Genomic DNA, 23,607 nt, shown 5'->3' on the forward strand with positions numbered 1-23,607 from the left:
ATATGCTATGTAGCGCGACTCCAATGTGAGTACATAAGCACCGGCGTGTAGTAAGCGATTGGTGTGACACTCATGTCTTTCCAACGTGCCTGCAGAAAACGTAGATACGTAAGCTATAGCGACGTTATTACCAAATGCATCCAAAGAAGACCAACATGCACGTAGTCTTCTCATGGCTGCCAAAGGACAAACACTGGTAGGTATCCAGTGTAGCATGAAGATGTGTACGGGGCAGCAAGTCTTTCGAAAACCACAGTTGTGGAATCGTGTGCAAAGTTCCGTCTTCTCGCTATTCGACACAGCACGCCAATCGACCTGTGAGGCAAGCCTCAATTGACACACTGAGTGGGAGACACTGGAGCACGCGCCCTATAGTTGCGGTCTCTCCCCATGTGATTTTCACGCCTTCAGTCCTTTGAAAACGGCCTTGAAGTGTCGACGATTCCTGTCGGACAAAAATGTGTAGCAGGCAGTTACGGCGTCTTTACGAGGTGTTTTACCAAAAGGGTTTCTTCAGCTTGGTGCATCGGTGAGATGATTGCCTCAATGCTCACGGCGATTTTGCCTCATTGGTATACCGATTCTGGACTGCACTGCCTTAGATCGGATACTTTTTGATTGCCGCTTATACTTCAGTATTGAGATTTCGGCAGCAGAGCCATTTTCAATTTCAAGGTGAGTACAATAAATATCGGTCACGTCTGAATGACATCTTGTCGTCAAAGTATTACAAAATACACCGCGGGCAAGCCAAGAAGGGGCTATAACTGTGCTTCGCTTTTTATTTGGTCTTTTCTCCTTTCTTTTGTTTCTTATTGTGACTGAGGAAGGACAGAATATTGACTATCGAAAAATTTCTCACCGTTTAGCGAACCACAATTCTGATGCTTTACTTTGAAAAAATTATAAACCCTTCGTGACATTCGGCCCATCTTGTATTACGGAACACTGACCAGTCTATGTTAGTGACTTGGTTCGTTCTTACCACAGCACACCGTTGCATTTTTCGGCACTTTGCAGCGCAGCAGTCGATACTAAAACAAGGTTGATCCAGACGGTGTTTGTTTATTTACCATAAAAAAGAGATCAAGGTTCTACCATATATCATCAGTTACGTCTTATTTTAACCTTGTACTTGAAAATAGCTCTGCAACCGAGATCGCGATAGCAAAATAAATAAACAATAAGCGCAGTCAAATCGCGGCAATTTTCTCATTTAAAAAATCTTTTCTCTCTGCTTTTCATTTGAGGAGGCATTCTTTATAAGAAATTTAACACACTAAAGTTTTCATTGCAAATCTGATTTTAGTGAACTGGTGCATCTTTCTTTGTTACTTTACCTTGCTCAAGTGCTCCAGTACGCATCTTGCCACGTGGCGAGGCTCTGCGTGCGTGCGTGCGTGTGTGTGTGTGTGTGTGTGTGTGTGTGTGTGTGTGTGTATGTGTGTGTTTTTGTCACAACATGGAGTTTGACGCAGTTGCTTGGAACTCGATAATGGCCGAGTAATGCATAGGTGTTATTGCAACTGACCTTGAACATCGCTTAACGAGTTCTATGTGTTGAAATGACGATGCCAGTAACCCAGACATCGGCATAAATTAAAACGATTAAGCGCTCTAAACTGCATTATTAGCGAAAATGTAGACCTCCTCAGTTCTGCTCTGAGCCGTTACCCTCCACGTAGCCTTGCTTCCGATCCACCGGCTTCCTTACACCTGTCCCGTTCTGATCGCAGGGCTGCTCTAGTCGCTCGCTTAACTCTGACCCTCTGTAACTCACGATTAGAGACTGAAATCGAGTTGTGTAGCAGATCAAATTCTTGTTCAGCCTACGGGATTTATAGTCCAAGTTATTCCCCAATGTCACATTAGCCGATTAGTGAACTGTTTCCTTCAAAAGTCTCCACCGGATTCTTTCTCTCATTCTGCTGCATTTGAGCCATTGCCCGTCTCCAACGGCATTATCAGAGACGGAACTACTTGCTGGATCAATACCGTGTCAAAATGTTGCCTTACTGTCCGTCTTTCATTAACATAGAATCCAACAAATATGCTTTGCTGTTTATTCTCACGATTTAAAGAGAGTGATGTGTCTCGCTTATCGAAGAAGCATTTGCCTCCTAGTTCCCATGTTTCAGTATCTTGATGTGATGTTTGAAGCTTTCCCGGCGTACTGATTGTTCCATAAAACCACGGGAGAACTGCCGGATGTCAGTAACGTACTGCCACGATAATACGGCGCAGAGTCTTCTGGCCATCTTCAGGTGAGTACCACTGTAGTAGTACTGGCGAGTACGCGCTGAGCTCTGATATCGACACACCAAGCATAGGAGAGCGCGAGGCGCAGCGCACGGAGTTGTTATGAACGCGCACGCTAAGCAGCACATGCGCAATATCACCTCAGTATTGGTTTAAATAGCAGAGCTCAGCGCGTACTCGCCGATCTCCGGCGATACCTCGCAAGAGTACCGCCCTTCGATAGCGGCATAGCCACTTATCGAAGTGCTAGGTTTTTCAGGGTCAGCCAGCCAGCGAGCGAGCCAGCCAGCCAGCCAGCAGAAGCAGCGGTCCAGCCAGCAGCAGCAGCGGTCCAGCCAGCAGTGGCAGCAGCAGCGGTGCATCCCAGCAGCAGCGGTGCAGCGGTGCAGCCCAGCAGCCTCTGCTGTCGCCTCCCTTCGTCGGCAGCGGAGTGGGGCTTCGGCCCCAGTCAGCTTTTTGTCCGTCTTCGTCCGTCTTCGTGAGTTCCTAGTTTTCTTCTTTCGTTTTGTCCAGTCCTGTCCTGTTCTTTTCCTTGTTTGCCCGTTGTCATCATGACAACCCCCACCACCACCGCCGTCATCTATACATCACCGTCCTCCGCCGCCACCACGATTACGTGGTGTGCCACCACCCCCTCATTCCATCCCCCCGCTTCTCAGCCTCTCCTCTCCTGCACTCTTCGTCGCCCCGTCCTCGGCTGCTTCCTCCTCCTCTGATCCCTTCCCTCCTCTCTCTCACCCTGTTGCCACTGTCCCAACAGCATCTGCCAGGGTGCAGTTATCTCCATCGCCTTTGCCTTCACCATCACCTTCACCGTCGCCTTCACCATCGCCGTCGCCAACACCAGCCTTCTGTAGCAGTCAAACGTCCCAGTGGTACTCCCGCCTCTTCTGCTCCCAAAAAGTCCCAGCCTCTTCCTCCTCCTGCCCCTGTAGATGCCATGAATGTCTCCCCATCTGTCCCTTCTACCACCTCCTCTTCCTCCTCCACCTCCTCCTACAAATATCTCCCGTCCCATCAGGATCCCACGCTCCTTGTAGCCCGGAACCTCGCCCTGCTCTTCCACCACCACTTTCCCTGATTCCCCATCTCCTTCCTCACTCCCCACTGAGACTCCGTTCTCATCACCTCCCCAGCCCCACCCTTCACACAGACAGCCTCTCCAGAATCCCCATTACCCGCTTTGACCCCAATGCCTCCCTCACCCTTGTTCCTTCCCCATCCCCCCTCCCGCCAACCCCAACCCCCGCATCGCCCGCCGACCCTCACTGCTGTGATCACTCGCCTTAGTCTGACGATCATGGAGGAGGAGGCGTTGTCAGAGCTTAAGGTGCACCCATATTTAGAAATATGGGCAGTACGCCGGTCTTCAACCCCACTGGCCCCACCCGCCATATTCGGGTGTTCTCCAAACATGCCCTGTCCATCGACTGTGTCCTGAAGGAGGGTGCCCTCCTCTTCCATCAACAGTACAAAGTCGACCCCTCCCGTTCCCCTCCTCAATCCCTCCGCTGCCAGAGGTGTCTGCACTACAACACACATCCAACAACTGAGTTCCGCGAGGCCCCCATCTGCTTGCACTGTAAACAGGCGCACTTCCTCTGGCAGTGCCCCAACCTACAGTCCCCTCCTTCCTGCAACACCTGCAACCTACTGCACCCCACTTACTCCCAGAAATGCAAGGCCCAACCCCCCCCCCCCCAACCACTCCTGAACTCACCATCCCCGTCCACCCTCTGGATGCCCCACACCTTCTGGTAATTCCCTTCATCCCCGCCCCCCCTCCGCTGAGGACATCATCAGGTTTATAACCATCGTCCTCCAGAATGTCCACCCATTCCAGCGCCCCCACACCCTCCAACAGATGTCTCTCACCGCCCAATCTGTCTTCCACGTCAACACCTATGCCACCTACTCCCATAATCAAGCCCACTTCACCTTCTCCCGTCTCAGCACCCTTGTCTAAATCCCTGTTATGGCGCGACAGCACTGTATCTTGTTTAATAATATCCAGTCACTTCCCACCAATAAGAACCTCCTCCTGCACACCCTCACAACCCACCGCATGGATGCCTTCCTCCTCAATGAAACCTTTCTTCAGCCCCAGCACACCGTACACACCTCGCCCTATCTCCTCCACTGCTCTGATAATCCCCTCCTGATAGCGCGTGGCAGAGTAGCCATTGGCCACCACCGCCAGATCACTGTTCAGCTCCAACCCCTCCTTCCCGACCGCACAGAACACCTGATCCTTCGTCTCTTATTCCCTGGCCTTACCATCACCTGCGCCACCATCTATGTCCGCCCTAACGCCCCTATTCCTTTTGACTTCCTTTCCCACATTGACTGTACCTTCTCCTCCTACGTGACTGCCGCCGACCTCAGCATCCATAGTTGTTCTGCGGCCTAGTTATGGTGGTGGCATCGGTTCCTCTCCTCCCTCCAAGGCGACCTCATTCCCATTCCCCAGCACACCTGCCCTGAATCCAGCACCACTCTTGATATCCTCTCCTCCCCTAACTTCCTTGGCCACATAGTGGTAGATGTCCTATACCCCATTGGTAGTGACCATCTCCCTGTCCTCCTCACCGTTTCAGATGGTCGTCGCCCCCATCCCAATCCTCATTACGACCCTCCCCTGAAGTACGTCCATGATTATTCCCATGGCATCTGGAATACCTACCGGGATACCCTCTCTACACAGGTCAATAGCCACACCCTCCCCTTCCACCACCCTGATGATGTTACCCATGCCGCCTTCTTTCACCAGCAGACCTTGTCTGAAGCTGTGGAGGCCCACTTCCCTTTCGTCGCCATCCACCCGCACCGTCCCACTTTACCCCCACAGGCCGTCCTCCTTCTCCATGAATCCCGCCGTCTCTACCATGCCTTCCCTACATTTGTGACCCAGACACACTACGACCTCACCGGCAACTACAACGACACGTCAGAAACTTGCTCGTGGCTAAGAAACGCCAGGACTGGCGACAGACATGCACCCATCTTAATGCTACACTTCCTATCAACTCGTCCAAGTACTGGTCAGCCTTCTGCCACCTTACCAGATCTAAACCCCCACCTACTACCCTCTCCTTCATGATGACCAACCCTTCCCTGACAACTTTAGTAAGGCCAATCACTTTGCCTCCTATGTCTACGATATCTTTACCCTCCCTGGTGGTCCCCAGTTCGATTACTACCTCTTCCCGGATGTCCACGATCGAACTGACGCCTCTGTCCCTCCCCTCGCCACTGGCTTCCAGTACTTGGACAACATTGCACACAACGAACTCAATGCCCCCATCACTACTCAGGATATCATCACTACACTCCGCATGAAACGCAACACTGCTCCCAGTCACGATCGTGTCACCTATCGCCACCTTCGTGAAGCTCCTGCTTCCTTCCTCTCCACCCTGGCCAGGCTATATAATGTGGTCCTGTGCACTGGGTACTACCCCGACCTATGGAAAACCTCCTGTATCCTGATGTTCCTTAAACCCGACAAACCGTCATCCACTGTCTCCTCCTACCGTCCCATCAGCCTTACCTCGGTTTTCAACAAGGTACTGGAATCCATCCTCACCTGCCACATCCACCTGCATCTCCGCCAGCACCGCCTCCTTCCCACTGCCCAGTGTGGCTTTCGACCATCCTTCTCTGTCGATGACCTTCTCCTTCACCTCACTCATCTCCTCTCTGAACAGCTCAACTCCCATTGATCCTCCATCTTCCTCTCCCTCGACCTTGAGCTTGCTTATGACTGCGTATGGCATTCCAGTCTCTTCTTCAAGCTCCAAACCTTCGCCCTTCCTATCAACTACGTCCGTCTGATCGGGTCCTTTCTTTACCAACGTCCTACCTACGTTACCATCCATAACACGGATTCCTACACCTTCTATCCCTCCGCCAGTGTGCCCCAAGGTTCTGTCCTATCCCCTCTTCTCTATCTTCTGTATATGGCGTACATGCTGACACCTTCACCCCCCCCCCCGTCCACCCCTCACCCCCACCCTGCAACGCTCCCAACACATTCTCCAATCCCATCTTGACCAGTTCACCACTTGGTGCAACCAGTGGATGCTCAAGGTCAATCCTTCAGAGACCCAGGCGATCATTGTAGGCAAAACCACCCCTTCCTTCCGTCTCCTCGACTTCTATGTCACCATTTATGGCCATCCTATCGCCCTCACCCCTACCCTTAAGTACCTTGGCGTCACACTTGACCGTCGCCTCTCCTGGACCCCCCCCCCCCATCTCCGGACAATCCAAGCCAAGGAACACTCCTGACTCCGTCTCCTCAAGCTCCTTTCTGGCCGCACATGGGGCCCAGACCCTTCCACCATCCTCCACACCTATAAATCCCTCGTCCGTCCTACCCTATGCTATGACCACCCTTCCTGGATCTCCACCCCTCCTACCTTTTACAGATCCCTTCAAATCCTAGAATGCCATTCTCTCCGCGTCGCCTATCACATCCATCTCCCCTCCCCCATGCGGATCCTGTATGACCTTATTCCATTCTCGCACCTCCTCCTTTCCCTTGAGCAGATACGGATCCTCTACACCTCCCGTAAACTTGATCCCCCTCACCTGCTTGTCTCTCCCATCCTCTCCCACTCCCATCTACTGCCACGCCTGTATTCCCACGTCCCACCTGCTCTCCATCTCTCCACTCTCCATACCCTCTCCCAAGGTGGCTTCCACCAGCTCCCCCTCTCTGATGATGCCCTCATCTCCTCCATCTACCCCTCCTATCAACTTTGATCCTCCTCTTCCACATCCTGTGGTTTTTTTCCCTTAGAGCACCCTCTCTCCCTTCTCTCCCTCCTCCCTTCTTCCCCTCCTCCTCCCCTGGGCTTCCCCTACCCCCCCCATATCTTCTTTCCTCCCCCCATCTCCTCTGCCACTGCCGTCGCCACTCTCCCCTCTCCCTCCTCCCCCCATTTTTCCCCTTTTGGCATGTCCCCGGACTCGCACACATCACGTGAACTTTCGCGCGCTGGAGATCATCGCCATCGGTTTTGTGTGTGTGCCGTCCTATTTGTGCTTCAGTGTTTTCGCCGACCACGCTCCGTCGTTTACGTGTCATCGCAGTCATCAGTGTACAGTGCTGACAGTTTTTTGTTTTTTCTACGCCTGTGAACGGCTTCGTGTTTTTTAATTACTGTGTCTACTGTTTTTTGTCCACCGTTATGTTATTCTGTGTCTTCATTGTTTCTCTCTGCAATGCCTGTGGCTGAAGAGCGGCGTAATGTTGCCACTGCCAGCCCACCTTTCGTATAAGATGTAAAATCACAATAAAGAAAAAAAAAACAAAAAAGCGTACTCGCCAGTACTACTACAGTGGTACTTACTTGAAGACGGCCAGAAGACTCTGCGCCGAAATATCGTGGCAGGACGTTACTGACATCCGGCAGTTCTCCCGTGTTTTTATGGAACTTTCAGTATCTTATTTGACAAAACTGTGGTCCAGTTGTTACAGTGCTCTCGCTCGCTCTAACTCCACATGTCGCGTGAACTGAGGGCTGGTGTATTTGTAATTTGCATCCTTTTGGATCGAGTACAACGGCAAAATATTCACTGCTGTATCACACGTGTAAGTAAGCAGAGTCTCTGACACAATGAGGTTGATGCTAGCTCGTCAGATTTATTGCTGAGGTCTGCAAGGTTAAGGGCGTAACGGAGTCATTACCTCGGAATTTAAGATTTTATTTAGAAACACACTATTTCTGTCCATCTCTCGAACCAGTCATCTCAAGAAATTTACTCAAATAAAAGAAAAAAAGAGTCTGAATGTGTTAGGCATCTGTAATAGCTCGTAAATGCAACACTTATCCTAGCAATTCCATTGATACCATCATTATGAGCGAGAAGATCGTGAGTTGATCTGTAAGAGCGTTGCTCGAGCTATTCTAATAACTGATAATTTCTATTGCGGCCATTGACGTCATGCGCAATCCTAGAAAATTGCTCGTCAACCGTGTAATTGCTTTGATGTACAGCTTTTTCGTTTCAGGTACGTGTAACAACAACACTGCAGCGTTTATCTGAAATATTAATAGATTCAGATAACTTCTCATGTTTATTGCTCCACATGCAATTGAGAAGAAAACAGAAAAATAAAAGGTACCGGATGATCTGCGTTCTACGTAATGCGTAGTGTGCTAGCTTCAGAGACAAGTGTTAACCACAATTGTTGGTCCAGTATACCTACCACCACGGAAGTGGTTTCTAGTCGGTGCCCTGGCCTCTCGAGACGAATATCTAATTACTTCCTCATTACCGTCCAAAACCACAGAAAACAAATCGTTAAGCGCGAAAATACGCATGCTGAAATTTACATGATTCCGTACCGAGCGAGACGGGGCAGTGGTTAGCGCACTGGACTCGCATTCTGGAGGATGACGGTTCAAACCTACGTCTGGCCTTTCTGATTTAGGTTTTCTGTGATTTCTCTAAAATCGCTTCAGGCAAACGCCGGTATGCTTCCTTTGAACGGACACCGTCGACTTCCTTCTCGGACCAGATGGGACCGATGACCTTGCTGTTTAGTCCCTTCTTCACAAATTAACCAACCAACATGATTCCCTTATATACTGAAGGGCCAAAAACTCTGGTTCACCTGCCTAATATCGTGGAGGGCCCCCACGAGCACGCAGAACGGTTACAACACGACGTGGCATCGAGTCGACTAATGTCTAAAGTAGTGCTGAAGGGAACTGACACCATGAATCCTTCAGAGCTGTCCATAAATCCGTAAGAGTAAGAGGGAATGGAGATCTCTTCTGAACATCACGTCGTTTCAGGACATCCCAGATAAGTTCAGTAATGTTATTGTCTCGATGCCACGTCGTGTTGTGACCGTTCTGCGTGCTCGTGGGGGCCTCCCCCCCCCCCCCCCCCCATGAACCATGGACCTTGCCGTTGGTGGGGAGGCTTGCGTGCCTCAGCGATACAGATGGCCGTACCGTAGGTGCAACCACAACGGAGGGGTATCTGTTGAGAGGCCAGACAAACGTGTGATTCCTGAAGAGGGGCAGCAGCCTTTTCAGTAGTTGCAGGGGCAACAGTCTCGATGATTGACTGATCTGGCCTTGTAACATTAACCAAAACGGCCTTGCTGTGCTGGTACTGCGAACGGCTGAAAGCAAGGGGAAACTACAGCCGTAATTTTTCCCGAGGACATGCAGCTTTACTGTATGATTAAATGATGATGGCGTCCTCTTGGGTAAAATAGTCCCCCATTCGGATCTCCGGGCGGGGACTACTCAGGAGGACGTCGTTATCAGGAGAAAGAAAACTGGTGTTCTACGGATCGGAGCGTGGAATGTCAGATCCCTTAATCGGGCAGGTAGGTTAGAAAATTTAAAAAGGGAAATGGATAGGTTAAAGTTAGATATAGTGGGAATTAGTGAAGTTCGGTGGCAAGAGGAACAAGACTTTTGGTCAGGTGATTACAGGGTTATAAATACAAAATCAAATAGGGGTAATGCAGGAGTAGGTTTAATAATGTATAAAAAAATAGGACTGCGGGTTAGCTACTACAAACAGCATAGTGAACGCATTATTGTGGCCAAGATAGACACAAAGCCCATGCCTACTACAGTAGTACAAGTTTATATGCCAACAAGCTCAGCAGATGATGAAGAAATAGACGAAATGTATGACGAGATAAAAGAAATTATTCAGGTAGTGAAGGGAGACGAAAATTTAATAGTCATGGGTGACTGGAATTCGTCAGTAGGACAAGGGAGAGAAGGAAACATAGTAGGTGAATATGGATTGGGGGGAAGGAACGAAAGAGGAAGCCGCCTTGTAGAATTTTGCACAGAGCATAACTTAATCATAGCTAACACTTGGTTCAAAAATCATAAAAGAAGGTTGTATACCTGGAAGAATCCTGGAGATACTAAAAGGTATCAGATAGATTATATAATGGTAAGACAGAGATTTAGGAATCAGGTTTTAAATTGTAAGACATTTCCTGGGGCAGATGTGGATTCTGACCACAATCTATTGGTTATGAACTGCAGATTCAAACTGAAGAAACTGCGAAAAGGTGGGAATTTAAGGAGATGGGACCTGGACAAACTGACTAAACCAGAGGTTATACAGAGTTTCAGGGAGAGCATAAGGGAACAATTGACAGGAATGAGGGAAAGAAATACAGTAGAAGAAGAATGGGTAGCTCTGAGGGATGAAGTAGTGAAGGCAGCAACGATCAAGTAGGTAAAAAGACGAGGGCTGCTAGAAATCCTTGGGTAACAGAAGAAATATTGAATTTAATTGATGAAAGGAGAAAATATAAAAATGCAGTAAATGAAGTAGGCAAAAAGGAATACAAACGTCTCAAAAATGATATCGACAGGAAGTGCAAAATGGCTAAGCAGGGATGGCTAGAGGACAAATGTAAGGATGTAGAGGCTTGTCTCACTAGGGGTAAGATAGATACTGCCTACAGGAAAATTAAAGAGACCTTTGGAGAGAAAAGAACCACTTTTATGAATATCAAGAGCTCAGGTGGCAACCCAGTTCTAAGCAAAGAAGGGAAGGCAGAAAGGAGGAAGGAGTATATAGAGAGTTTATACAAGGGCCATGTACTTGAGGACAATATTATGGCAATGGAAGAGGATGTAGATGAAGACGAAATGGGAGATAAGATACTGCGTGAAGAGTTTGACAGAGCACTGAAAGACCTGAGTCGAAACAAGGCCCCGGGAGTAGACAACATTCCAGTAGAACTACTGATGGCCTTGGGAGAGCCAGTCCTGACAAAACTCTACCATCTGGTGAGCAAGATGTATGAGACAGGCGAAATACCCTCAGACCTCAAGAAGAATATAATAATTCCAATCCCAAAGAAAGCAGGTGTTGACAGATGTGACAATTACCGAACTATCTGTTTAATAAGTCACAGCTGCAAAATACTAACGCGAATTCTTTACAGACGAATGGAATAACTGGTAGAAGCTGACCTCGGGGAAGATCAGTTTTGATTCCGTAGAAATGTTGGAACACGTGAGGCAATACTAACCTTACTACTTATCTTAGAAGAAAGATTAAGAAAAGGCAAACCTACGTTTCTAGCATTTGTAGACTTAGAGAAAGCTTTTGACAATGTTAACTGGAATACTCTCTTTCAAATTCTGAAGGTGGCAGGGGTAAAATACAGGGAGCGAAAGGCTATTTACAATTTGTACAGAAACCAGATGGCAGTTATAAGAGTCGAGGGGCATGAAAGGGAAGCAGTGGTTGGGAAAGGAGTGAGACAGGGTTGTAGCCTCTCCCCGATGTTATTCAATCTGTATACTGAGCAAGCAGTAAAGAAAAAAAAGAAAATTTCGGAGTAGGTATTAAAATTCATGGAGAAGAAGTAAAAACTTTGAGGTTCGCCGATGACATTGTAATTCTGTCAGAGACAGCAAAGGACTTGAAACAGCAGTTGAACGGTATGGGCAGTGTCTTGAAAGGAGGATATAAGATGAACATCAACAAAAGCAAAACGAGGATAATGGAACGTAGTCAAATTAAGTCGGGTGATGCTGAGGGAATTAGATTAGGAAATGAGACACTTAAAGTAGTAAAGGAGTTTTGCTATTTGGGGAGCAAAATAACTGATGATGGTCGAAGTAGAGAGGATATAAAATGTAGACTGGGAATGGCAAGGAAAGCGATTCTCAAGAAGAGAAATTCGTTAACATCGAGTATAGATTTAAGTGTCAGGAAGTCGTTTCTGAAAGTATTTGTATGGAGTGTAGCCATGTATGGAAGTGAAACATGGACGATAACTAGTTTGGACAAGAAGAGAATAGAAGCTTTCGAAATGTGGTGCTACAGAAGAATGCTGAAAATAAGGTGGGTAGATCATGTAACTAATGAGGAGGTACTGAATAGGATTAGGGAGAAGAGAAGTTTGTGGCACAACTTGACTAGAAGATGGGATTGGTTGGTAGGACATGTTTTGAGGCATCAGGGGATCACAAATTTAGCATTGGAGGGCACCGTGGAGGGTAAAAATCGTAGAGGGAGACCAAGAGATGATTACACTAAGCAGATTCAGAAGGATGTAGGTTGCAGTAGGTACTGGGTGATGAAGAAGCTTGCACAGAATACAGTAGCATGGAGAGCTGCATCAAACCAGTCTCAGGACTGAAGACCACAACAACAACAACAACATTGTCTGGGGAGTTTGGTGACGAGCGGAAGTGTTTAAACTTACAAGAGTGTTCCTGGAGCCACTTTTTAGCAATTCTGGACGTGTTGGTGTCGCATTGTCCGGCCGGAATTGCCGAAGTCTGTCGGAATGCACAATGGACATGAATGGATGCAGGTGATCAGACAGGATGCTTACGTCCGTGTCATCTGTCAGTGTAGTATCTAGACGCGTCAGGGATCCCATAAAACTCCAACAACACACGTCCCACACCATTACAGAGCCTCCACCAGCTTGAACAGTCCCCTGCTGACATGCTGGGTCCAGGGATTCGTCCATAGCTGTGCCTGTAGATCCGTTCGTTGTAATCTGAAACGAGACTCGTCCCAGGCAACATGTTTCCAGTCATCAACAGTCCAATGTCGGTTTTGACGGGCCCAGGGGAGGCGCAAAGCTTTGTGTCGCGAAGTCATCAACAGTACACGAGTCCGAAAGCCCATATCGATGATGTTTTGTGGAATAGTTCGCATGCCGACACTTATTGATGGCTCATCACTAAAATCTGCAGCAATTTGCGGAAGGGTTGCACTCCTGTCACTTTGAACGGTTCTCCTCAGTCGTCGTTGGCACCGCACTTGCGGTATCTTTTTTTGGCCACTGCGATGCCGGAGACTTGAAGTTTTACCGGATTCCTGATATTCACGGTACACTCGTGGAATGGTCGTACTCGAAAATATCCACTTCATCGCTACCTCGGAGATGCTGATTCCCATCGCTTGTGCTCTCACTTAAATCTTGATAACCTGCCATTGCAGCAGCAGTAACCGATCTAACAACAGCGCCAGACACTTGTTGTCTTATACAGGCTTTGCGACTGCAGTGCCTTATTCTGTCTGTTTACTTATCTCTGTATTTGAATGCGCATGCCTATACCAGTTTCTTTGGCGATTCAGTGTAGATACACTATGTGATCAGAAGTCTCCGATCACCTGACTGAGCCGGCCGTGGTGGCCGAGGGGTTCTAGGCGCTACAGTCTGGAACCGCGCGACCGCTACGGACGCAGGTTCGAAGTTCTAAGTTCTAGGGGACTGATGACCTCAGAAGTTAAGTCGCATAGTGCTCAGAGCCATTTGATTTCACCTGGCTGAAAATGACTTCCAAGTTCGTGGCGTCCTACATCGGTAATGCTGGAATTCAGTATGGTATTTGCCCACCCTTAGCCTTGATGACAGTTTTCACTCCCTCAGGCATACGTTCAATCAGGTGCTGGAAGGTTTCTTGGGGAATGGCAGCCCATTCCTCACGGAGTGCTGCACTGAGCAAAAGTTTCGATGTTGGTCGGTGAGGCCTGGCACGAATTCAGCGTTCCAAAACATCCCAAAGGTGTTCTATAGGATTCAGGTCAGAACTCTGTGCAGGTCATTCCATTACAGGGATGTTATTGTCATGTAACTACGCAGCCACATGCCGTGAATTGTGAACAGGTGCTCGATCGTGTTGAAAGATACAATCGCCATCCCCGAAAGGCTCTTCAACAGTGGGAAGCAAGAAGATGCTTAAGACATCAATATAAGCCTGTGCTGCGATAGTGCCACGCAAAACAACAAGGTGTGCTAGCCCCCTCCATGAAAAACATGACCACACCATAACACCACCGCCTCCGAATTTTATTGTTGGCACTACAGACGTTGGCAGATGATGTCCACCGGGCATTCGCCATACCCACACCCTGCCATCGGATCGCCACATTGTGCACCGTGATCCGTCACTCCACACAACGTTTTTCCACTGTTCAATAGTCCAATGTTTACGCTCCTCACACCAAGTGAGGCGTCGTTTGGCATTTGCCGGCGTGATGTGTGGCTTATGAGCAGGCGCTCGACAATGAAATGCCAGTTTTCTCACTCTCTCCTAACTGTCATAGTACTTGCAGTGGATCCTGATGCAGTTTGGAATTCGTGTGTGATGGTCTGGTTATATGTGTGACTGTTACACTTTACGACCCTCTTCAAGCGTCGGCGGTCTCTGTCAGTCAACAGACGAGGTCGGCCTGTACGCTTTTGTGCTGTACGTGCCGCTTCACGTTTCCACTTTCCTATCACATTGGAAACAGTGGACCTAGGGATGTTTATAGTGTGAAAATCTCGCGTACAGACGTATGACACAAGAGACACGCAGTCACCTGACCACGTTCAAAGCCCGTGAGTTTCGCGGAGCGCCCCATCCTGCTCTCTCGCGATGTTTACTTACTGCTGACGTGGCCGATATGGAGTATTTGGCAGTAGGTGGCAGCACAATGCACCTAATATGAAAAACGTATGTTTTTGCTTGTGTCCGGATACTTTTGCTCCCGTAGTGTAGGAGACCGAACAGTCTTCAAAAAAAAAAAAAAAAAAAAAAAAAAAATGTGTGTGAAATCTCATGGGACTTAACTGCTAAGGTCATCAGTCCCTAATCTTACGCACTACTTATTCTAAATTATCCTAAGGACAAACACACACACACCCATGCCCGAGGGAGGACTCGAACCTCCGCCGGGACGGTCTTCCCCTCTCGTTCAGGCAGAGCAGTAATCGTAAGAGAATCTACTCGCTGATGCTAGTATCTGATTTACGACGAGCATATATTTATTGCATGCGCGCCCTTTAGATTTGGAAGACGTCTGAGTGAAGGGGTACAATGGTTAAGTCACTGGACTTCTATTTTGGAAGCCCAGTATTCAAATACCAGTCCGGCCATTCTGATTATCTTCTCCATTTTTTCCCTGCATTGATTAAACTGAATCCCAGGGTGATTCCTTTGAGAAGGACACGGCAGTTTCTTCCCTAATCTTGCCATATCCGTGATTTTTCAACTTTTCTACTGATTTCGTCGCTAAAAGCGCGTTAAACCATAATCTCCGTCCTTTTTTTCCCAAGAAGAACAGGTATCTAATCTCGCACTTTCTTAACAAGAGATTACTTATTCCAGAGCACAGTGCTTCAAGTGTGAGCCGAAACATAACCACTTGAAACTTCCTGGCAGATGAAAGCTGTGTACTGGACCGATATTCGAACTCATGTCTTCCACGGGAAATTGCATAACCACCTGAGCTATCATTTTTTTTTTTACCATTTCTGTATAATATTTACACAAAAATGAATCAAGACTAGAATATATGTTCTGCAAAGCTAAATGCATAACTGTCAAGAATAAGAGTATTGTCGTAAAGTAATTGCAATGATAAATAGTGATTAGGAATACTATTTAGTACTAAATATTTGTTCATTTAAATACTATTTCAAGCTAGAACCAAAGCGTATAATGGTAATGTAGTTTGAAATTTCACTTGTTAGCACAAAATTACAAGAATAATGTCGTCTGCTTTAAACAGTATTCAATCAAAACCAAGTAAGTTCGGGTCTATTTAGTGGCATCTACTCACAAATTGGAGAATACATTGTTCAGTTTTCATCATGCACAACCATTAAGTTGTCCTGAGGAAATCAAATAGTTTAATTTCATTAACATATCGTTTTTATACTCATTATGGAGAATAACTTGCTACAAACTGTATTTTCTTGCGCACATGTCCTTTCTATGAAAAAGTTTCGCTGATCAATAATAATTGAAAGTGTCTTCCTTCTGAACAAATTTTGTGGTACTAGAGACACTTTTATAAATCATTTGTGCTGTAAGAGAACTAGGGTCTTGTATGAACCCCAGGTACTAGAGACTCATTCTTGCTCTAGATGTTTTGTAAATCATTTGTGATTTGAAAGAACAGGGGTCTTGTTTGAACCCCAGATGTGAGGTTATTTGTCTCGTGAGATTATCAATATTTATGTATCACACTGAAAGCGTCTTGTACGACAGAGGACTTTGCACCGTAATTATTTACGCAATGTGCATAAAAAACAATTGAGTCTCAGATTTTTTTGTTTAAATATTCAAATATGGCTACCCATAGTGAGATTCCTGCTAGCACCCACAGTTTTACAGTCAATATCAGCTGGCATAACCTCCAAAAAACTCTTCAGAAATTTGTAGATCACCATGTACCAATTTGTAGAGTTTATTTGGAGGTGAATGCTGAAAGAATGATAAAATCAGATGATTCTGAAATTATATGCTCAAATTCTGGAAATGACAATGCTCCATCACCGTCCTAATCAGCTCCCTCTAGGATATTTTATACAAGGTACGGCATGTCTTATTCACTTAGCCATTGCAGCCCTGTCAAACGTGGTAACTTTACATTATTATTATGGTCAACTTTCTCTCGAACAAGAGATTTTACTTTTTGATGTGCACACAAAACCCACATTTCTGTGACGTAAGTCAGACCCTGATAATCTTGCAATTCTTCATCCCTGAACCGGCTTTGCCCCTGTCCAACCAGCTTCACATCCACCCATAAACCAGACCTTTCTCCTGTATCACGTGTCTGTCAGCATATGCTTTGTAAAATTTACTGAATTTTCCGTCGTTAGCCGTGGCGCCATTGCATTAGTAGACTGTTCTGTCTGGCGCCACTGGCTCAGGTCTAGTATCGACTGTCCCTCTTGCGGCATCAGTGCCAATATCTATGAGGAAGAGTTGGTATCTGTAGGTTGTGTCCTTAGAAGGTCTTTGCTTGCCGATATATATTCACCGGGGGCAGCGTCGACTACAAGTAGCAGGCCGACATTCCGTAGGTTGGTTGGCAGCATTCGTGTCGGACGACCGCTCGTGGCCCGGCTGCCCTCTTCTACCTGGCTTTCATCGGCACCACTCAGTAACCGCTGCGACGCACCGTGGATTCATGGAACTGCTTGGTGATAAAGGGGAGGAACATTCTGTTATCCTCGTCCTGATTTGTTTCTTTGTCTACCTGCCCTCCTTATTATTTTCTGGTTTGTACCCGACCCTCAGAGTTTTACTCGGTCGGCTCTTTGGTCGTGAATGTAGGCCGTAGTATTGTACTAAGACACTAGTCGTCGTTTGAAAATTTGTCCCGCTATTATACTGACTTTCCTTTCTGGTTTCTACGATATCATTTATGTTCTAATTAATCAGCTCTTGGTCGTAAATACAGCCGGAACTATTGTACTAAGGCACATGTTGCCGATAAATAAAAGAGGGACCTTGTGGTTAGATTTAGCTGTTAACCGGTTCAGTTCTTTGATTGTAATTGCATTTTTCAGTCATTATTTATAAACTGAACAACCTGTTTTACTAAAATGTTTGTTTCCGTGTTTGAAAGACCGGGTCATTATTGGTGTATTTTAGTTGGATCTTGTGGTTCCGTCGAGTGGGTTCTCTTGTAATAAGTGTTCACATGTGATGTTTTAAGACGTTCCTTCAGAGCGGTCTTAATAACTGACAATCAGTTTAACTTTGATAATATTAACAGCCAACTGTCACCAGGGCTTCAGTCAAAATAAAATTGTCAGAAGGGTCGGGTTTGGATACTGTCGCGCCTTGGTTGCCGATTCAGATTAAGAGGTTGGTTGCTTTGAAGTAAGCCTTATCTTTGGCGTATTGTTTTCTAATTTATTTAACCTTTAAGCAGAGGTACGCATCTTAACCCCGAATCTTTCGACGTACAGCTTTCAAATTAAAGGTTAAGTCATCTGTTTTGAGTAATTGGATCACTCTTGTATCAGTGGTGCTTATATAATTTTCATGTGCTGCAGAAGGGCGTTTAATGAGACAGACTGTCCAGCGCGATAGTAAACACCAATGTTTCACTCGATAACGAGCGGGCTGCATGTCCGGTCATCTTGTAGTCATTGTCATATTGTTTCTGTTTTGCAGTACAGCACATCAGATTTCTTTTGCTAAGATTAAAAGTTATTCAACTTAAGGTTTAAAGTCAAATGAATTTTGCAAATTTGTTCATTTTCCTAAAGAAAATATTATGGTTAAATACTTCGATTATTTGTAAAACACAGTATATTTATTGTTAAATAAACAGATTTTGTGAAAAGAAAGTTACATTGGTGGGTTGTCCCTTCCACGTTTTCCTTAATTCCAGTAAGTACCACGTATCACGTCACTGTTTGGCAGAACATGATAATAATATTAAAAGGGAAAACACTTCCTAATGTTCTACAAAATTATATTGGTCACGAATGGCTTTCGGCTTCTCAGGCCGTCTTCAGTTGACAACTTACTTTTTAATTGGTTTCACCTTAAATTCGCTATCCAAGCACGACCCGTCGTCAAAGCTGTACTTCGACCAATACCTCATCTCGGGCTTTCCACACTTCACAGAAGTTCTTCTGCGAAACTTGCAGTACTAGCATTCCTGGAAGAAAGGATATTGCGGAGACATGGCTTAGTTAGCGTACTTCCCTAGGGAAGGCAAAGGTCCCGAGTTCGAATCTCAGTCCGGCACACAGTTTCAATCTGCCATGAAGTTTGATAACAGCGCTCTCTCCGCTGCAGAGTGAATATCCTCTATGGATCATGGTCACCTACTTAATAGCATGTTGTCCACCTTTGGAGCGCAATACAAAAGAGATTCTGCGTGGCATGTGTTCTACAGGTCCGTGGTAAGTTGCCGGAAGTATGTAGCACCAGATATCTAGACAGAGATCACGCATTTGCGGACCGTTAGTTTACTGGGGTGCAGACAGCACATGATAGTGTCTCGGATGCGTACAACTGGGTTCAGATAAGGCGAATTTAATCAGGAAGACATAAATATGAGTGACTACATGCTCCTCAGATCACTGTAGCACGGTTTTGGCCTTGTGACACGGACAGTTATCTTGCTGGAAGATGGCGTCGGGGAAGGCATCAACTGAGAATGAATACTGCTGGGTCAACATGTAGCCACTTGCGCTCGCTTTCTGAAGCCCAATGTTCAACAAAGTGCGCTGACAAATGTGCTCCAAACACTCGTGCGTACTCCAGCGTCGTCATCTGCCTTCAGTTCAGTTCTGCCACAGGTTGCCTCCTATTCTGCTATACAGAGTTGGGGAATACTCCGACATCCACGTTCTGATTAAACGTTGATACCCAACCCATTATCGCTTCCTCGTGGTTTAAACGTCTTTTAAACACTTTCCACAGATGCCTACGACAGCAACATGCATACTGCCGACCAGCTTCGGCGTTTCCTAGTCCCCGCGAGATGGCAGTCTCCCTTTATCAAAGTTGCTTGTGTCAGTGGTTTTCGCCATTTTCGGTCCAAATTACCGCTAGAATGATTGACCGTTACCTTCTGCTCATCTTATGAGCTTTCCTTACCGTGACACGTGGCCGCAACGCTACTAGCTGCATTCAGTTTCACGTTGAGCACTGACGTTTTACATCGTCATTGTCCTTTGAAATACATTTATCTGATTTTGCTTCAGCAACATTTATGTTTGGTATTGGAGCAGAATAAACGATAGCCTTTCTTAGAAATCGATCATCCAATAATTATTTCAGATCGAACCTTGTCTAAACGAATGACGCGCAGCGTGAAAGATCGGTATAGCACTAGACGAGCGGCTGACCATTGCAGTGAGAGAGGTGTGTTCTCCGTTTTCTTCGTCGGTGTTGCCATTTAGTGAACGCGAGTGTGCCTGAGCATTGTTAGAACTCTGCAGGATGTCAGTACTCGCAGAATAAAAGGTTTTAGCTGACGATATGAGTCAAAACCAACATTAATGCCCGACACGTAAAACCTGCCCCTTACGTGTCAAGTATTTTACAACTTCCGAGCGCAAGTCCACACCCTACCCGATAAGTAGCAAGAGGTGGTGGTCAGTTCAGAGAGCTTTCACTTCGTTTAGACCAAAACTATAGTTCATGACGTTGGTTGATCTATACACTGTAAGACAAAAAGCCAACGCACCACGAAAGAATTATCCGAGTGGGGCGGAAATCTGTAGATGTGATGTACATGTACAGACAAACATGATTACAATTTCCGGTAAATCTAATGTCGTGTGACTAGGGCCTCCCGTCGGGTAGACCGTTCGCCGGCTGGAAGTCTTTCGATTTGTTGCCACTTCGGCGACTTGCGCGTCGATGGGGATGAAATGATGATGATTAGGACAACACAACACCCAGTCCCTGATTGGAGAAAATCTGCGACCCAGCCGGGAATCGAACCCGGGCCCGTAAGATTGACATTCTGTCGCACTCAGCTAACGGGGGGCTGACAATTTCGGGTGATTTATTCAAGAGAACGAGCTTCACAAATTGAGCAAGTCAATAACGTGTTGGTACACACTGGGCCTTATTCAAGCAGTTATTCGGCAAGGTACTCATTGGTGGAGTCCTTGGATGCCCTCCTGAGCTTAGTCTGACCCCACCATCTACTATCTCTCGCAGCCCTTATTGGTCTGTCCCGTGCTATTTCTTGGGGCTATAGCTTTACTGGCACTTACCAGCATTATGTCAGATTCAATGTTTTTAATTTTATATGGTTTTAACATTAACTTATTAACACATATTTATGTCATCAGAACGTTATTGTTCTTAAATTCGCTTGTCATTTAGCACACGAAATCGTGTTGAAAACACCCACAGTCAGCGTCGAAACCTGGTAAATGCAAAACTTCGCTGCAGTCGGTTGGCTGTTTTATACCTATCAGTTCTTGTTTGGTTGGTGTCTCACAGCTGTGTTTGAAATTGTCGGAGGAACGTAACTTACACATGACATGTCACTGTCAGTTAACATAGCTCTATGAAACCTGCACCATACATGCAAAGAACTGCTACAGTATGGTACAGAACGTAACTGAAAGAAATACACAATGAGACGATCACGGATGACAGTTTCATTCAAAGCCAATAATTGGACTAAAGTCATCGCATTTCATGATGGTTCACTAGACGTTACAAAATGCGGAGCATGGTTCTTAATAGGTGTGTGATTAACACAGACGGCAATACATGCTCTGCAAAGTGCTTCAGCACTTTTCATAAGGTTTGTAAGTAGTTGTGGATTTATAACGTTCCATTCCTCCAGAAGTGCAGCTGACAACCGCTTGGATGATCGCTGTTGCACGAGGGCGTACTGCAGAGCGGCTCACCAACGCAACCCACACGCGCTCGATGGGGTTTAAGTCGGGGCAAGGGGCAGGCCAGTCCATTCGGCGAATATTCTCTCGTTGCAGGAGCTCCTCCACCAGCGTTGTTCGATTCAGTCGCGCATTGTCATCCATAGAAATAAAGTCAATGCACACCCCAAAAAGATGTACTTTGGAAAAGAGTACTGTGTCGCAGTGCTATTGACTGGGGGCGAGTGTACTGTGTTCAAAGATCTGGAGGTCAGTGCACGCGTGCTACATTATGCTTTTCGACATTATAACGCCTTGATAACCAAAACAATTATGCCTGGGAGCTTTACGTACCATCATATGGCAAGAGGTGGGGACATGCAACGCACCCAGGAACATTGTCGACAATGATAATTATGGTACTCCCAGTTGTAGTGTCCTACAAGCAGATCAGGATGGAAGCTGACGATGTCGCCAATAGTGAAGCGGCTCGTAAGCTCGTAGACCTGGGACCTGAGAATACAACATGGAATATTTTCATATGACGAAACTCGGTGAGAAAAGGACGAGGAACTCTCAATAATACCTGAGTCTGAACAATGGAGTAGGATTGTAAACTACTGACAAATCCTACGATGCACCATTACATTGACTATGTTGTGCTATCTTGCATGTAACTGCCCAGCTAAGTGCCACAAGAAAAGAAGTCCCGTCCTGGGGGCAGAGTGATGCAGGTGCAGCATGAGCAGCAAATTGAGATCGGAATCTGAATCAGAATCTCCAGCAGTGCTGGCACGTCGCGCCTCCTATGCTTTCACGCACTGTCCTCTTGACCTTGCCTCTTTCCAGAAGCTTCTGTACAGATGGTCACGTAGCCCACACTACCCTTATCAGAAAAAAGCAGTTCCTTGTGCTTCCTAGCGTTCCTGATGATGTTAGAATACTTCTTTAGTGGCACACCTTGTGCAACATTCTACCCTTAGCAATAAACTCGCAATACTTCACGCAGCTCTTTCGCGACACATACACGGCAGGGTGTTATGGTATGAGGGGCATAGTGTTTCTTCGGCATGCTGACCTCCTATCTCCGAATGCTATACACCCATCGGTCAAAGTTATTCTGACACCTTACTCCCTTCCTGCGTGCGCCTGTCCAGGGATGCATTCGGCCTGGTGTCATTTTCATTAGTGACAACGCGCGACTTCATCGAATAGTGCAAGTGGAGGACCTCTTGGAACCAGAAGGAATGAACTACCTTGCCCATTACGACGATTAAATCCCATCTAGCACGTGTGGGCTGCTTTGGGGAGACGCACTGCAGCGCGTTCAAGTGCACGAACGACTGCCCAGCGGCTGTCAAACTTTCTGGTGGAAGAATGGAACGCTCTACCACCAGTACTTCGTACCAATTTAACGCCCAGCATGGAAGCACGTTGTAGAGCATGCATTGCCGTCAGTGGTGGTCACACACCGTATTAAGAAACATGTGCTGCCTTTTATAGTTCCAGGTGGCCATTATAAACCGCGGTGATTTTAGTGTAATTACTGTCTTTGAATAAAAATGTTATTTCTGCCTAACTCCTTGCGTATATATTTCATTTACATTCTGTACTACACTGTAGCAATTACTTTTGCGTGAGGGCTAGTTTGATTGAGCTATACTACATGGTAGAGACACATACGAAAAGCGCTTTCGCCTTTAGGTTTTGCGCACCAGTGTACTTGTCGGACAAGTGATTATACTGTTGCCAGATTGCCTTTTTATGATCTTCCATTTTCTACAGAAAATATGTGGAGGACGATATTTTGTTAGAAATATTTTTGTATTGTTAGAATGCTCCGTGGCGTCCGACTACACGAAATTTACTGGACCCTGTATATACTGATAGTGCATGTTCTGTAGTTGTCGGTTTTCCTTTGTGTTTCCTTACAGCGAAGTGCATTCTGTAGAACATATTTCTTTAATTATTTTGTTTCTGAAGGATTTTTCTTTGTGTTAATGCGAAAGCTGTATCAATCAAAACCAGATCACTGAAGGTCAACCCATTACGTATTATAGACCTGCCTCGGTTAGACCTTCGTGGAAAGTAAGTTCCATTACACAAAGGAGACTACATTCATAGATGAAAATTTCTGAAAATTTGTTTGGTATTAAAGACACATTAGTGGTTGAGAAGCGAAATATGATATACAGTGCGCGAGAATTACCTGACCGTCTTTCCGTGCT

Source organism: Schistocerca nitens, chromosome 2, assembly GCF_023898315.1.
Source record: "Schistocerca nitens isolate TAMUIC-IGC-003100 chromosome 2, iqSchNite1.1, whole genome shotgun sequence".
NCBI lineage: Eukaryota > Metazoa > Arthropoda > Insecta > Orthoptera > Acrididae > Schistocerca > Schistocerca nitens.